The sequence below is a fragment of the Oryzias melastigma genome, linkage group LG10 (genome assembly GCF_002922805.2).
Source record: "Oryzias melastigma strain HK-1 linkage group LG10, ASM292280v2, whole genome shotgun sequence".
Lineage (NCBI taxonomy): Eukaryota > Metazoa > Chordata > Actinopteri > Beloniformes > Adrianichthyidae > Oryzias > Oryzias melastigma.
The window spans coordinates 25,618,369-25,624,949 of NC_050521.1; the positions used below are offsets into that span (position 1 = coordinate 25,618,369).

The window sequence follows — 6,581 nt, forward strand, 5'->3', positions numbered from 1 at the left end:
AAATTTAATTTTGACGACTAATTTTTCAGTTTTTCTAGCTAAGATAATGAAAAAAATTCCCTGCAAAAGAATTCTAAACAACTCACAACGAGGCTATTGCTCTGGCCACTTAATACATGTATAATTTTTAGCAGGAAAAGCAGCAAAACGGAGCAAAAACCATTTGCCCGTGGGGAACAAATACAGTATCAGTATTGTGTCCATGTTTTGAAACAGAAAACAATGGTAATGAAGTGAAGGAGAATTGTTATATCAGTAAAACAAGTCTTTCACTTAATGCAGTTTCAGCTTTAGGTGAAGACAGACTTTTTTTCTTCTATTTTTGTCTCCTAAAGAGCAAAAGCAGAACATCCTGCAACAATACATTTTACACCTCACAGCTGACAGAGAAAGAAGGCGCAGGAGCTGAAAATGAGACAATCCTCCATTTTGCACAAAAAAAAGAAAGTATTGAAGATCTTGGGACAGGGACGTAACCGACAACATCTTTTGTGACTTGTGAATTTAGGAGTCACAGTGTAGCTACGGCAACCAGGGGCCGGAGAGGGTTTGGGGACCACAACATTTCTCTCTGCTCTTTGCAGATGATGTTGAACTATTGGCTTCATCAAGCCAGGATATCCAGCATGCATTGTGGTGGCACGGTGGTGTCAGAAGTGACTGGAATGAGGGTCACCACTGCTGGGTCTGAGGCCATGGCTCTGGACCAGAGAAAGGTAGTTTGCCCTCTTTTGAAAGGTGGAGGGGTCCTGCTTCAGGTGGAGGAGTTTAAATATCTTGAGTGTCATTCACAAGTGAGGGAAGATCGGAGTGTGAGACTGACAACGGCTTCACTGGCTGCTTTTTAAGATTTTACTACTGTTTTGTAAATGTCTGCATGGTCTGGCACCTCAGTATCTTTCAGAACTGTTTTATCGTCCACGTCGAGTCCTAAGATCTGAAGGTAAAATGTTTTGAACGGTTCCCAGGACTCGGCCTGTGACCAGAGGAGACAGAGCTTTTTCAGTGGCTGGGCCCAAAGTCAGGAATGTGCTCCACCGTTCTGTGAGGTCTCCCAGTTCTGTCAGTGATTTCAAGTCTCTTTTAAAATCGTATCTTTTTAATCAGACTTTTAACTCGTGAGCAGATTGAGTGGGCCAGCTTGTTTTATCGTTTTTTGGTTTTATTCCTATGTTCAGCTGCATCTGCTTTTATAAGTGCTTTACAAATAACAAATTGATTGATTGAAAAGCAAAGCTCTCAATTTATTGGTCAATCTTCATTCAACAACTCACCCGTCATGAGCTCTGGGTCATCAATGAAAGAACAAGGTGCCGACTACAAGTGGCTGAAATACACTTCCTTTGATGGGTGGCTGGACACTTCCTTACTGACTCCCTTAGATGCTTGGTCACCCAGGCAGAGGTTGGAGTAGAGCTGCTACTCCTCCACATTGAGAGGAACCAGATGTGGTGACTCAGGTACCTGGTCCGGATGCTTCCTGGACACCTCCCTGGGGAGATATTCTGAGCATGTCCCACCAGGCGGAGGCACTGGCGAAGACCCAGGACACTCTGGAGGGACGACGTCTCTCTACTGGCCCTGCAACACCTCAGGGTTCCCTGAGAGGAGGTAGAGGAAGTGACCTGGGAGAGGGAAGTTTGAATATCTTTGCTTTGACTGCTAATCCTGGGAGAATTGCAGTGTGTTGTCTACTAAGAGGCCCGTCAGCCAAAAAAAAAAAATCTATTATCAGTAATCATCGCTTGGACAAAAGCAGGGATCATTTACTCTGCAATTTCTCAAGAGACTGCTGGGAATAATTAGGAGCTGAGCCCAGTGGTGCAACATCAGGCAGCTCTTTTAATAATAAGCGGCCTGACTGCACCTCATGACAACACCTAGATAATAACACATGACCTCTTAGAGAGCTGGAATGCAGTTATTTCACACTCAGGATGATTTCCAAAGTAAAATTCATTTTAAGGAGAGACGATTACATCCTCAGGGGTATACCGCTGTGTCCTAAAGAGCAAATAAATGTTTTTGCTTCTGTAATTATGAACTACTCTTTTCCGCCTAATTGTGTTGAATTGAAAGTGTAAAGTATATTTAATTAAAATGCAAGTGTGACAGAACAAACACATTTGAGTAGCGAGAAAGGATAAGCTGATAATTTTTCTGCAGATGCGTTTGAAAATAACTGCTAGATACTAGTTATTTCTATTTTCGGTCCAATATCCTCCCAGAAGTTTATGTTTGAAGACGAGACAATATTCACTGCCTGCAAACAATTATATTCTTTGTGCATCCAAACATGCACGTGTCCAAAGACTTGCATGTATCAGCACGTAATTACATAGGAGTTCCTGCGTTTTACTCCTTTGAAATTAAACCCCAGATAGAGCTTATTTGCATGTGTGAATAATTTAACTTAATGACATGACTCTGGATTCTTTCATCATGCCTCAGGTGGCATCTGTGTGTCTGTCTGCCTCTAAAAATAGCGCAGAGGAGCTCTTGAAAAGCACAATCAGCCAGACAGCTGGTGCGTCAGAACCAGAATTTGAAGAAATGCATTCAGCAGTAAATTCAATCAGCCTCCATCAGAGGCATCGATACCCCGCTCGTTTCAAAGTGTTGCGATTTGATGCAATTTCCTCACTGAAGCCTGCCTTTGATTTAAGCAGAGCTGCAGGCTCACCGTTGAACATCAGGTGCATTCATAAATTGGCCCCTTGAGCGCTCACATGGTCTGCCAAGACTGTAAACCCTTCTATTGTTTCAGAGCAGCGCCGCAAACGCTTCCGAATGCTTCAATTTGAAGGTGGACCAGGTTACCGTGTTTGACCTAAAGATGTAATAAATTACACTTTAAGTCAATAGTTAGGAACTTGTGCCAAACACAGAAAGGTAGAGTGAAAATGATGTAATGTGTCAAACAGATCACAGCTCTGGATCAATAAAGCTCTCATGTGATACCTCACTCATACCCAACATCTCAAAATCCAGAAAATGTCTTTGAAATGACACTTTACTGTAATATGAAAATAGCACAGGAAATCTGGCAGGTTGGAACAGATGTTTGGCACAGTTTGTTGGACTGAAGATGTAAAGCTTTAGGGAACTGACTGAAAAAAAAAAAAAAAAACCCTTCAGTGGATCCAGGTCATCTGACAGCTTAAGGGTCTGGCTCAGTCGGGGTTCCTGTACTCACTGAGGGTCAGTCTTAGATTACAGATGGATCGGTTAAGGTCACAGAACAAGAAAAGAGACCACTACCGACAAATCTAGAGAGAAAAAGGAAACTTAAAGGAAAATTTACCAACACCTGAAGGGTTTTTCAAAGACTTTTTCGAACATGACAGCCAGAATATTTCATTCAGATTACTGTCATTTATTGCACAAAACCTGTCAGGCCAAAAAGATGGAATCAGACTCTTTGGGTTTGTTTTTTTTCTTAGTTCTGACATAAATTCATAAACAGATTGAGTTATTGGAGCTGGTGAAGCTCAGTTAATGTGTCAGATTTCATCAGCATTTCTAATATAATCAACATATTTACTTGAACATCATGCTGCTGCTGCGTTTGAGGACAACATGTACCGATACATTCAAAGCAATTCCAGCTAGCTTTATCTGTGTAGCACCTTTCAGACACATTCAATGCATTCAAGGTCTTTTACAGACAGGAGAAATAAAAGAAAATTAGTGACAGCAAAACTCAAGAAAAAAAGTGTTTGAAAGTCCTGGGGACAGAAGTCTTGCAGTTACCAGGCAGATGGTGCAGCACATCAAACAAATCACCATAATCAGCGGATGACTCCAGAGTGCTACAACTTCTGCTCAGACGCTCTCAGCGGATGAGTCCAATGAGGAGAACAAATCGAAGGTCCTTCAGTTCATGACAACCCATGGTGTTAGACTGTGAACGCATCAGAGGAAGGTTGGGATGTGGAAAATGTTGAGGGTGTTGGATGTTTTAGCAAAGTCTGATTGTGATCCAGTTTAGCAGACAAGACCAGGACAAGACCAGTTATCCGTATGATACGTTCACACTAGGCTCTGAAACGCGTGTTTTAGTGACTGCGTTTAGTGTTTAGTCTATGGAAAGGCACGTACATGCAAACGTCAAAAATGTCATTACACAAGTTTCAAGTATGTTTTCGGACTCAACATACAACACGTGTGGCAAAGGAACCAACACATTCTCACCCCCAACTCGTCAACACGACACTTTTTGACACTTTGGGTTTTCCCAACTCGTCATTTTTTGATGTGCTGACTGTTTGTAAAATCAAGGGTCCGCAATCCCCGGTACGTGGTGCCGCACTTGGAATGGTCCTCAAGACGCAGCCGGTACTGGTACCCTAACTCGGCACCGGTTGCGGTGCCAAACGAACTGGTACCAGACGCAGTACTGGACCACTGCTTGGTTAGGGTACCGGTGCACTCTGCGTCCCGGTACTGGACCAGTTCCGGTTAGTGGCCCGGAGGTTGGGGACTCATGATTTTATGGGAACAGCCAGCACAACAAGAAAACGACGAGTTGGGAACTCCCAAAGACTCAACAAGTGTTGCGGAGGGTCCTTAACCAAAAGTCAATATGTGACCAGTTGAAGAACATATTGATGGAACACATGCATAAGGTTGGACCGATTATGGACTCAGATTTGGAACTGTAGCGTCTTTTTCAAAACACAAAAGTGCCAACTGTTTAAAAAGTGATCACAAAGGAGAAATTAATGATTGCAGTTTGTGCTCGCCGGATTGATATGACACCAAATCTTTCGTATATTGGAGTTGAACTCTACGAAAAAAAGCAGGAACAAGAATTGCAATTTTTTCACCACTTTGACATTTCACACCAAGTCTCTTTCCAGCTGTGAGTAGATGCGCTAGTATCAGGAAGCAACAATTCTGTGAACAGTATAAGCTAACAGTTTATTCAAGAACCAACATTCAGTACGTTCTTGAACAAACCACACATGCCCACTGTGTACGCAGCATCATACTTTTTAAAAAATATATACTGAACTTTTTAACATTGGAACTGTCGCCAGTGACACTTAAATTAAGGCACGCTCTTTGACATTTAAGCATTTCAGTGCATGATTGACCTGTGTTGATACTTCACAAGACTGCTTCAATTCATACTGTAGCCCTTCCACAGTTAACGCAAATATAGTGAATCAACTGAGAAAAGCAGCTTTTCATTTTGGCTTTGCACTTAAATGGAGCCGATTAGTATCATAAAGTGTTACATAGTGGTGCAGAGGGACAGAATCGGCATATTTACAATGATTACGTAAACATTTACTGTATCCTGTTGTATATCAGTGTAAAACTGCTTTTCTCCAATTCAGAATCCACTGGAATTACACAAATAATGTAAAGAGTGGAAGATTTATGAAAGTCAAAAAAATAAACACTGGAACTTAAGGTCTGGTGGTAGAGAGTGAACTGAAAGAGGATGACTAAACAATAGCTGAAATGTACCTGTGTCCATGCTGAGTTTTAGTGATTTTAAACCCTATGTTTTCAAGTTCTTTACCTTTTTTCCAAAGTTTATTTTACTGTCTAAGCACAGCTGGAACATTCCTATAATTCCAGACTTCAGAAGAGCAAAAACAAGGTGCCGCACAGAAGCCAAGAAGCCAAATCTCCTCAATATTGAAGGCCGTCGGAGACATTCCTTTCATCCGCAGCTGCCACGGTCTCTGGCACCTTCAGAGAGCGGAATCACAGCTTTGAACACTTTAGACAGGCTATATAATAGAAGAAAGTCTTTATGTTGCCACAGCATTTACAGTTTTCATTGTGGAGACATTTTCCATCCAATATAGATTACTTTTATAGTCCAAATAAGGAAACTGTGAATGTTTCAATGGATAAAAAATAATATAATAAGCCTAAAACTATCTCAAGATGCTACTTAACTTTAAACTAAATCAACTTTTTTTATGCAACATTAGAAAGAAACAATAAAATGAGAGTTTTACCTGTGGCCAGTCCACTGTCTGCTGTTTGTGTTCTCACAGGGTAACAGATGGCTGATGGAGACTTTGGCTGCGGTCCCCCAGACAGCCAGGATGATGAGGAGGCTGCAGACGGTGGGTCTGAAAGGCAGAGTGACAGATTAGCAATGCACTATAAAGACCAGGGATCAAGCTCTGTCTGTTTTAGGAACCTGAGCAAGAGCATCACTGGACAGTGATGACAACATAATGGAGAAAAAGAGCAGAGCAGGTCAAATCCTAAACGATGAACCCTAAGCCACAAGTGCCTCAAAATAAAATTGTTTGAAGAAAACAAAATGTAGTATTTTAGACCTAAAACATTACAAATTACCCATTTTGGACTATTTTTGTTAACTTTAAATGACTTCAGAACTGTAAAAACCTTTTTTTTATACCTTCCACATGTTTTTGCACAAAAATCTTTATATATTTATCATTACATATTTATTCAAATTTTATCCAGCTCTCAAACTTGATCTGCCTGTGTGCTCCTTCTACTACCTGTGACGTTAAGAAGCTGTTATTTTTGTGATCAGAGCAACAACATTTTGTTCGGCGTTGTATCTTCTACACTGTGAAGGT

General features: G+C 41.2%; 1 long non-coding RNA gene across 2 annotated transcripts in view; it reads right to left on the reverse strand.

The window, feature by feature from the left end:
- Positions 1 to 6,581, reverse strand: part of LOC118599261 — a 49,626-nt gene that overhangs the window by 27,907 nt on the left and 15,138 nt on the right. The window contains exons 2-3 of one of the 2 annotated variants that reach the window (XR_004948561.1): positions 5,982 to 6,098; positions 5,214 to 5,706 (exon numbers count right to left, since the gene is read on the reverse strand). This is a non-coding gene — a long non-coding RNA (uncharacterized LOC118599261). Of the gene's footprint in view, positions 1 to 5,213; positions 5,707 to 5,981; positions 6,099 to 6,581 lie in introns of those variants that run through there. The other variant, XR_004948560.1, reaches the window with a different exon arrangement.